Here is an 11,036-nt window from a genome sequence, read left to right as displayed (position 1 = left end):
CTAAAAAATCGTCGTGTTTGCGCGTGTGGTAGGGAGCCAATACTGATTATACAGTCGGCCGATAGTTTGCCGACAGTATAGTTTGAATTGAATCGGGAAGCCCATCAAACTTGTTTATCGGCCGATACCTAATCGTCATAGTGTGCGCATTTGCTTATATCTGCGTACTGATTAAGAGCCCGACCAAACTATCTGCCGATAAAAAGTCTGTGGTCTGCGGGGGCTCTTATGTTCCACTCAACATACGTCATCTGACGTAACTGCACTCAGTCGCTTGCTCGCTCATTGGCGCGAACGTCACGCTCATTTTTTATTTGTTTTAAAGTGAAACGCATCAAATATGCCTACGTGTGTGTTAAGATATTGCACAAATAATTCTAAGAATACGGAAAAGTGCAAAGGAATAACTTTTCATCAGTAAGTAACTAGATAATAATTTTTAAAACTTAGTTAGAGCAAAATTTTTGGCGGGCGACATTTTGTCATAGATTAAAAATTTAAGATATGACATTGGGCATGAAATAAGTGTTGTTAGAATGGTTGGTAGTAATATTTGCTGGCGTATATTTTTATAGTATAAAATAATAATTTTACATATTTAGAAAAGCATAGACTGGTTGTTAATTGAAAAAAGGTGAAATCATGAAATATGAAAATCAATTACTTAATCACCAATTTTTTTTTGTTAATTGATTTTAATCAAGTTTTTAATTGATATTATTGTATAAGCTACTGACTTGAACGTATAATTTAATTATTATTTATTTATCTGCACTATTATTATAAAGAGGAAAACTTTGTTTGTTTGTTTGATTGTAATGAATAGGCTCATAAACTACTGGACCGATTTTGATGAAATTTGGCACAGACAATCTTTAGACCCTGAGAAAGAACATAGGCTACTTTTTATTGCGAAATATGTACCACGGGCGAAGCCGGGGCGGACAAGTAATTAATATTTTTTCTATTCAAGGTTTCCATGTCTGGGCCGTGAAGAAAGGGAAAAGTGGATAAAATTTGTCCAAAACAACCGCAGTGAAGAAACCTGGTTACCATCCGATAGAACTTGCGTCTGTTCATTGCATTTTCGCGATGAGGATAAATATACCACAAAAACGGGAAGGCGTTTTCTAAAGAAGTCTGCTGTTCCTTGTATTGATGTTAGTAATCATAATAAAATTTTACGGATTTGAATAACAAATAAAATGTTATTTTAGCCATCACTAACATTATGTTATATTTATTTTAGCCGAAGGTGTGCTACAATAGTACTGGAACAATGCAAGCAATTTCTGAGTCTGTTAGCGAGTCTGAATCTATTTTCGATACACCAAGAAAAATTGTTCTGAAAAGAAAAATACATGATATAACTCTGGCAAAAAAAAAGTTGACAAATAAATTTAAGAAAGTTCAACGTCAAAACAGACATTTAAAGATGAAATGCGAATCTCTGACCCTTCTTGTTAAATCTCTTAAGGCTGCAGTCTAGCAAAATTGCGTTTTCAACAAGTTATTTGACAATTTTTTCCCGGCTAATGAAATGATAAACTGAATTTTTTTTTCTTGTTTATCAATTAGTGTTATATACGCAATGCGCGTGAATTTTTTCACATTTGTAAAGTTACTTTATGTTACCTTAATCAGGCCTTCAAGATAAGTCTCTTTCCCCCAAAGACATTTCGAGCTAAGTTTGTGCACTCACTACGTTGCAACCGATTACAATTTACACAATCTGATCAGCGCATTATTATCCTTATATAGTCGTTATTAAAAACTGCTGAATACAATTGCCGAAAAACTTATGATTTTCTTAATTAGAACGTTATAAATTCATTAAATTTCCCATTTTTTGCCTTACAAAATCTATTGATAAATACTGCTAAAAATTATTTTTTCCATTAATTTATTCGAGTTGGTTGAAGACCAATGAGTATTAATCCTTTAAAAAATTTTTTTTTTTAATTTTGATAATTCTTTAAATATTAAAAAAATATTTAAAATAATTAGGAAAAATCCTATTGAATTTCTTTAGTCGCGCTCCTTGGGCCGGAGCGTTCTGACGTGTGCTCTACGCTCGATTTTCCTTCATACCGAAGTGAAAGTTGCTCTACTTCATTAAATTTAATATTTTTGTTAATTGATTATTTTTATCTTAGTTTTGTGCAAATATTCGTATTTTTAAACATTTGATTTCGATATGGAAAATAAACGAAAAAAATACGCGTGTAACTACTAGAAAAAAAATTATCTTCGAACATAAAGTTAATGAAACCAAATAGATTGCAAAGGTGATTGCCAACAATTTCTTTATTTTACGGGGTGTCAGTAAAGGGATGTATATTTCTTTAAAACTAAAGTAAGCTCATAAATTTTCTTATAATATAATTTTTTGAAGCTCCAAAAATGTTTATTTTTCGTTTGAGAAATACGAAATATAATATAAACTTGTATTGAGAACTTGAACTTCCCAAGTTCATCCGGGGAAATCCCCATACGGGGAAAATGATTTGTTTACTCCAAAATTGATCCGAGGTGTTTTTATTTTTTTTTCTAGTCATTTTCAACGTAGCGGCATGTTGTTTGATTATTAATTTTGTAACTTAAATACAGGATGTTGGTTTTATATTCTGATCTTACAGACGCGCTGACAAATTTAGTCCGCCATTTCTAGTTTAGTCTACCAACTCTAAGTACCAATATTAAAACGAATGGATTATCATCACATCATCAAAACTCAGATGTAATGGAAGATCACAATAACATAGAAAATTCAGTGGGTGTTGAGAACTAAACAAACAGAAGTAACAGAGACGCGAAGAATAAAAAAAGAGGACGAAAACGATAATTCGTTGATGCTTTCCATTTTCGACGTATTGTTAGGGTACATCACCAATCTGCAAAAAACAAAACTGATGATTCCCAATTGCTGATTAAAAATGAAAAACAAATAATCGACAACAGTGGTGAAAATTTGCTGATCACAATGAAACATCCTTCAGTGGTAGCAGATTTACTCATTTAAAATGTATCGGTGAACAGCGTAAAGGAGAGGAGGATAGGAAAACATTATGAATGTGGATGGTGGATTGTATACAGGGTGTAATCTATAAGTATGTGCAGGCGATTATGACGTTATTATTGCAGGTATCAAAAAACTTAAAACTGATATCGAAATTACTTTACCTAATGAGCAAAATGACAATAATAACTTTTTAAAAGTATAACGAGAAATATCTAAAAAATTTACTTTATACACTCCCATATCAAAAAGGGAAAATGGGACTAGTAGAAGTTAAATGTCTAATTCCGGCAAAAGACATGAATGCGGAAGATGCGGTTAAAAAAAATTTAATATTTAAAATACAATGCAAAAAATAACACTTTTGTCATAGATAAGAATCATGACTATTTTTTCCAAATTCAGGGACAACTAAACGTTGCAGAAGCAGAAGTCTGCTTATTTGCTGTTTGGACTGGAGTGAATCATTCGTTAAAAATAGAATATATATAAAAGTATGTAACGTTTAGGCAAAATAAAATGATAGACCATTATCAAGATTTTACATAAATTGCCTACTGTCAGAATTGATTGATTCGAGACTTCAGCATTCGATGCCCATCAAGGACCCATCCTATTATTTCAAGCGATTGAAAAAAAAGAGATAAATCCAGTGCAACCGATAAAGCATCAGAATGCTAGCAAAAGATTTATTAGGTTTATCAATATAAATCTATATATTATTCATAATATAATAAATCTGTAGAAGACGCGAAGACTGACATCCGCGCGGACGGAGTCGCGGGCGGAAGCTAGTCAGAAATAAATATCTTTTGTTTTCATTTGCTTTTGAGCTTCCAATTTTCAGTCAGCGATACCAACATAAATATTAAGGCCTGCGATGCTACGTTATCGTCAACGTCACCTTCTTGAGGGCCTGCTCCAAAATTGACGGCACCGAGTGTCTGTTGGTTGTGAAACAATTTTTGTTTACGGATAGCCATTTCGTCGAAGACTAAATTACACACAAGAGATTTGTCACCTGATTTAAATTTCAGTTTAAGAGCTTCGAACGCTTCATTAGTAAATCCTGGCTCAGCATCAAACGTACCATACCATCGACAGAGAGTCCTTGGATGTGGAAGGACGTTATTGTAAACATTTCTCACATATTTGTAAGCCGCTGGCGAATAGTAATTTAGAGTCAATGCAAACTTACGTAGTGCAGGTGTATATTTTAAAGAATTTCTATTCTGTTTATTTGTTCCAATTAGTTTTTTTTGTATTTCCACCAATTCTGCTTTATCCATCAAATTGTTTTCGGCTATTCCATCGAGTGAAAATTTAGCTTTAAGGGCTTGGTCTAGTAGTGCAAACAAATGCATCCTGTCATCCTATATGTAAATAATACAAATGTACTAAGGGAAAGTTGCTCCACTTAATTTTTAAAAATTAAATCATTCGTATAATTTAATATTCGTAATAAGTACCAAAAATGACAATTTGAAACAATTTTCGTGAAAATTACACCGGGTGATTTTTTTTTATCAGTACACAAAATTTGCGAATACTTTCTATTGATATCTTCAACTTCATGTTTATATAACTGATCAACTTTTACAAAGAAATTTGGACGAAATATAAAAAAAAATAAGCTTTCCATACAAAATGCATAACTCTATACATTTTTTTCGACCTAAGTTTCTTAGTGAAAGTTGTTCAGTTTAACTAGGTAATAAAACGGATAAACAAATTTTGTATACATACAATAAAAAAATGTAATGTTTGTGTTTAAAAAATTATAAAATAGAAAAATACGCAAATGAAAACAAAAGATATTTATTTCTGACTAGCTTCCGCCCGCGACTCCGTCCGCGCGGATGTCAGTCTTCGCGTCTTCTACAGATTTATTATATTATGAATAATATATAGATTTATATTGATAAACCTAATAAATCTTTTGCTAGCATTCTGATGCTTTATCGGTTGCACTGGATTTATCTCTTTTTTTTCAATCGCTTGAAATAATAGGATGGGTCCTTGATGGGCATCGAATGCTGAAGTCTCGAATCAATCAATTCTGACAGTAGGCAATTTATGTAAAATCTTGATAATGGTCTATCATTTTATTTTGCCTAAACGTTACATACTTTTATATATATTCTATTTTTAACGAATGATTCACTCCAGTCCAAACAGCAAATAAGCAGACTTCTGCTTCTGCAACGTTTAGTTGTCCCTGAATTTGGAAAAAATAGTCATGATTCTTATCTATGACAAAAGTGTTATTTTTTGCATTGTATTTTAAATATTAAATTTTTTTTAACCGCATCTTCCGCATTCATGTCTTTTGCCGGAATTAGACATTTAACTTCTACTAGTCCCATTTTCCCTTTTTGATATGGGAGTGTATAAAGTAAATTTTTTAGATATTTCTCGTTATACTTTTAAAAAGTTATTATTGTCATTTTGCTCATTAGGTAAAGTAATTTCGATATCAGTTTTAAGTTTTTTGATACCTGCAATAATAACGTCATAATCGCCTGCACATACTTATAGATTACACCCTGTATACAATCCACCATCCACATTCATAATGTTTTCCTATCCTCCTCTCCTTTACGCTGTTCACCGATACATTTTAAATGAGTAAATCTGCTACCACTGAAGGATGTTTCATTGTGATCAGCAAATTTTCACCACTGTTGTCGATTATTTGTTTTTCATTTTTAATCAGCAATTGGGAATCATCAGTTTTGTTTTTTGCAGATTGGTGATGTACCCTAACAATACGTCGAAAATGGAAAGCATCAACGAATTATCGTTTTCGTCCTCTTTTTTTATTCTTCGCGTCTCTGTTACTTCTGTTTGTTTAGTTCTCAACACCCACTGAATTTTCTATGTTATTGTGATCTTCCATTACATCTGAGTTTTGATGATGTGATGATAATCCATTCGTTTTAATATTGGTACTTAGAGTTGGTAGACTAAACTAGAAATGGCGGACTAAATTTGTCAGCGCGTCTGTAAGATCAGAATATAAAACCAACATCCTGTATTTAAGTTACAAAATTAATAATCAAACAACATGCCGCTACGTTGAAAATGACTAGAAAAAAAAATAAAAACACCTCGGATCAATTTTGGAGTAAACAAATCATTTTCCCCGTATGGGGATTTCCCCGGATGAACTTGGGAAGTTCAAGTTCTCAATACAAGTTTATATTATATTTCGTATTTCTCAAACGAAAAATAAACATTTTTGGAGCTTCAAAAAATTATATTATAAGAAAATTTATGAGCTTACTTTAGTTTTAAAGAAATATACATCCCTTTACTGACACCCCGTAAAATAAAGAAATTGTTGGCAATCACCTTTGCAATCTATTTGGTTTCATTAACTTTATGTTCGAAGATAATTTTTTTTCTAGTAGTTACACGCGTATTTTTTTCGTTTATTTTCCATATCGAAATCAAATGTTTAAAAATACGAATATTTGCACAAAACTAAGATAAAAATAATCAATTAACAAAAATATTAAATTTAATGAAGTAGAGCAACTTTCACTTCGGTATGAAGGAAAATCGAGCGTAGAGCACACGTCAGAACGCTCCGGCCCAAGGAGCGCGACTAAAGAAATTCAATAGGATTTTTCCTAATTATTTTAAATATTTTTTTAATATTTAAAGAATTATCAAAATTAAAAAAAAAAATTTTTAAAGGATTAATACTCATTGGTCTTCTTCGTTTAATTATTATCATTGAATTTATCCCCGACGGCTCGAACAGATTGACCTGCATTCTGGCATAATGAGCCGATAGATTGTATGTGTTTGACATACAAAGCTCGTCATTGTATCAGTTGGCTTGATTGCAGCATTCATAGTTATGAGGTCAGAGGTGCTCATTAGGAACGTTTTCCATTTTCACTATAATTTCTTTGACTTTTAATTTTGCTTCGTTTGATATTAAAATCGCGAACTTATTACGATTCATGTGGTATGCTTGATTTATGATGTATGCACAATGCGCAGCGTTAATTTCTTTTATAGACTACAGGCCCATGTTGAAAAAATTATGGGTCATTTGACCCACCACCTGACCTATCTAGAATGATATAAGAGCATAAAATAATAAGATTCAGCACTATGACGTCACTCGTAAGCTGTCCACCTGAGTGCAGGTGAGAATTCGAAAGTTCAGGTAGAGATTTTCTCCCCTTGTCTCCATGATTTTTGTACGGCGTTGCGGAATAATGGCTTAAAAGCAGTATAGAAATAGTATGACACAGATGCCGTACAAAAATGGTGGTCCACAAAGTCGGAATTTATTTTTATTTTTCGACAGTTGCCGGGGTAAATTTGGTCATTTGATTTTGTACGGCATCTGTGTCATACTATTTCTATACTACTTTTAATCAATTATTCCGCAACGCCGTACAAAAATCATGGAGACAAGGGTAGAAAATCTCTACCTGAACCTTCGAATTCTCATCTGCACTCAGGTGGACAGCTTACAAGTGACGTCATAGTGCTGAATCTTATTATTTTATGCTCTTATATCATTCTAGATAGGTCAGGTGGTGGGTCAAATGACCCTTAATTTTTTCAACACGGGCCTGTAGTCTATTATATTTACTTTATGTTTTAATAAATAGTGATAATGTTATAATTTATTTTAATCCATCTTATTTATTGAGCTGATTTCATTGTATAAGAATATAAACTAAGAAATTTCGAGTTGTAACAGTTAATCTTATAGCAGTAACTGAAATGATTGCAAAATAAAAACTCCTCGTGATAGGTGATCTACAATCTACATACAAGAGACAAAGCCTTTATCCAATATCTCAAAGCATTAAAACATCAATATCCAACCAAAGTAGGTACACACCACAATATCCTGACTCCACACGTTTCGTAACAGGGCACAGTATCCCAGCCCGATGTAATAACCGTTGGAAATATTCCAAATGTATCCACGATACAGAGCGTATCGATTGGAACTGGCTATGGTTGCAAACTTTAATTGTGCAGGATTATATCTAACGGTGTTGCAAGCGTTCGGGAATTTTGGTGATTCCACGAACGTCAAATTCAATGTAAATCTTTAGAACGTGGGAACAATTTGTATGGAATACGTACGTTATTATAGTACATCCTGATCTAATTTAGGAGACTAGTCAATAATGGCAAATAGCTATGTCACGTTTATCATATTGATGAAGCTTTCTATTGTTACATTATATAATATATTATTATGTATTGATACCTACTTGCTGTTTTTTTATTACTAATTCCTTTTTTTTTCATTTTGAAAAAAACACCTTATCTGGAATTTTGAAAAGCAGAACAAATTGTTTAATCGATTTGTTTTGGCTTCTATTCGTTAATTACAACGCAATTAAATGTCACCTCTACTACTACTAGCTATACTGTTTGACTTGTAAGTATTTATAATGAACCCTGAAATAGTAATTTTTCATTATGTATTATGCTACATATAAAGGCTTTTACTTATCTACGGGGTGAAACCTCATTATGAAGTCAAATATCACTCCAGAACAATAAACTTTACGATGGCCAAATATTACTCATATTATAATATTATGTAGATTTTGGTAGTAACGTAGTACTCAAAATTTGAGGGTTTACTGGTGTTTCTACAATTATTGGCCAACATAAGAGCTAGTCATAATAATTTGAAACATCGTTAATTTAAGATCTAAATTGCTTAATTTGCCTCCTTTTATTTAATCATCATCTGAATCCAACCATCAATTTAATTAATCTTTATTACAATTTGTAGTTAAGAGAGCATTTATGCCGGATAGTGATCAAATCTTAACTTGTCTGGGTACTGGTAGAAATTTCATCACTCCTGCTTAAACTGGCAATAAAACACCATATGAGCAGTAAGAAGATAATAACTAACTTAAAATAAGTCTTGATATGAGATATTATCAAGGAAATCCGACTGCTACGACACAGCTACGAATTTACGTTAAGTCATACAACGCGTTCTACAAAACGAAACACGTAACGTATCGTAAAAAGGCCCTTATATATTGTTTTCATGCCTCTACAGTAAGATAGCATGACTCCTAATAACGTAAATTGAGCAACCATATAATCCGTAGTACACAACAATTTTAGGAAAGGCCAAATATTCCCATAAAATAAATACTAGACATAACCTAAATACAACGGAACCAGGTTACAGCATTCCATTAACAGCGAAGTGGAACCACGAGGCTGAATATGAGGCAATATGAATTAAGCGCACGAGTTGTTAGTTAAATAACATACTTGGCGGCAATCCAAACGTCCCTGAGTGCTTGGCTTTACTGAATTTGTCAACAGAACCACCCTTCTGTATTAAGTGGACTTCCACCTTTGCACTTTTCCTTGTTTTCTTTTTATCTACAGCAAAAACCGTACAAATTAAGCACTATTTTTTTTTATAGTGGGGAAATCTTCCAAAGATACCCACGGCCCCCGGGGATGGAGCCAAGGGTTATGTCGGATTCTTACCGACTAAAACCCCACTGTGTTCCGTCAAGCCGCGCAAATTAAGCACTATAACTCAAGTTCAGTAACTACCAGATTCTATAAATAGTTTTATTCGTTGGATGGATTCAAATAAGTTACTTTAAAGCTTTATACCATTATAGTCTGCTATTAATGATGATATAGCAAAGATCGAAAAGATGGATACTACCGCTCTCCTTAAATTTGTCATGGCTAGTTCCCGAGGTCATTTTTCATCTCGGCTACTGCCTAGTAGTAGTAATTCACACATAAGTGCGTTTACATTTTCACAATGTATTAAAAATTAAAATAGAATTTATGTAATTACTATTTTCGACTAGTTCATAAAGAAATTTATTAATAGACTTATTAGTTTTGAGACGTCTTACATCTATTAAACCAAACACACATACCAAAACCCAGTATTCATGCAAATAAAGGGAACATTAGAATGTTAATATGAAACCAGCTCGCCGAATTTCATTAATACTTTCGTCCTACGTTAGTTAGGCAAAGACGACATGAATACAGTAATAATGCGTGCCTTGAATTAAATGTACTTCATGTTACATTAATAAAATGGTAGCTAAGAGAATAGGCAGGGTACGTAACGTAAACAGACAACGGATCGTGTTTTTATCGTAATAAATTGACTGCGTTGCGAAACAATGTAATAAAAGCAGGTAATTTTTTCTTCAAGCACCGCCTAAAAGCTTTTTTATAACATGACTCACTGAGTAGTTTTATCACATACTATATGTTATTTTCCATGTACATGATCGTGTAGAACAAGATAAAAGCCCAACTAGTAGAGGCATAAAACATTTAGAAATTTAAAGCTTAACAATATTATATTTAAAAATGCAATTTTCACGATTACCTGACGAGAACAGAATGCTAATAAAAATATTTAAAAATAACAAACACCAGTATTCATCTCTCAAAAGCATTTTTCACGTTCTAAACTAAAATTAAAAAGAACAAAACGGGTATTTTGTAAACATAATCTCGTACGTGCATAATTGATTCGTTCATTTAAAATACATTAAGCAGACCGAGAACGATCAGAACTGTGTTCCAAAGGTAAGGAAACAAAGGTAATATCCGCGGCTTACCGTCTAACCCAAAACTGGAAACAGGACCAATAAAATAATAACTTTAATCCCAAAACTGCGTTCAAATACCAGCTTTAATAACTCTACATAAGGTACACTATCGTATATAGATTTTATTTATTCCGTTCATTTTTATGTACCTTGAGATACAGTTAATGACATGGACTGGTAACATTACATTCAATTTTATATGCCTGTTATGCTCTTTAATGATTATGTCTGATAGGAACAACGGCAAATTTTAATCTAACAACGCTTGTATTTTACAAAATTAAAACTTTTACCGGTAACATTGCATTTATGAAAAAAGAATATATATTGTAGCCTGCAAATTAAGTGTAAATGAGTTTCCATTATTCCATATGAATACAAAATTCAATTTCTTATGTTCT

General features: G+C 32.5%; 1 long non-coding RNA gene across 1 annotated transcript; it reads left to right on the top strand.

Moving 5' to 3' along the window:
• Positions 1 to 234: 234 nt before the first annotated feature.
• Positions 235 to 1,467, top strand: LOC149485762 (uncharacterized). The gene is made up of 3 exons (XR_016316061.1): positions 235 to 417; positions 974 to 1,160; positions 1,250 to 1,467. It is a non-coding gene; the product is annotated as an uncharacterized LOC149485762 (long non-coding RNA).
• The last annotated feature ends 9,569 nt before the right edge of the window (positions 1,468 to 11,036 follow it).

This window comes from Colias philodice, chromosome 9 (assembly GCF_061535455.1).
Source record: "Colias philodice isolate Cphi_HAF_F1 chromosome 9, ilColPhil1 Martin Lab GWU primary, whole genome shotgun sequence".
NCBI classification, from domain to species: Eukaryota; Metazoa; Arthropoda; class Insecta; order Lepidoptera; family Pieridae; genus Colias; species Colias philodice.
The sequence above is the reverse complement of the archived record's forward strand: the minus strand, read 5'-3'. Positions and strand labels throughout refer to the sequence as shown.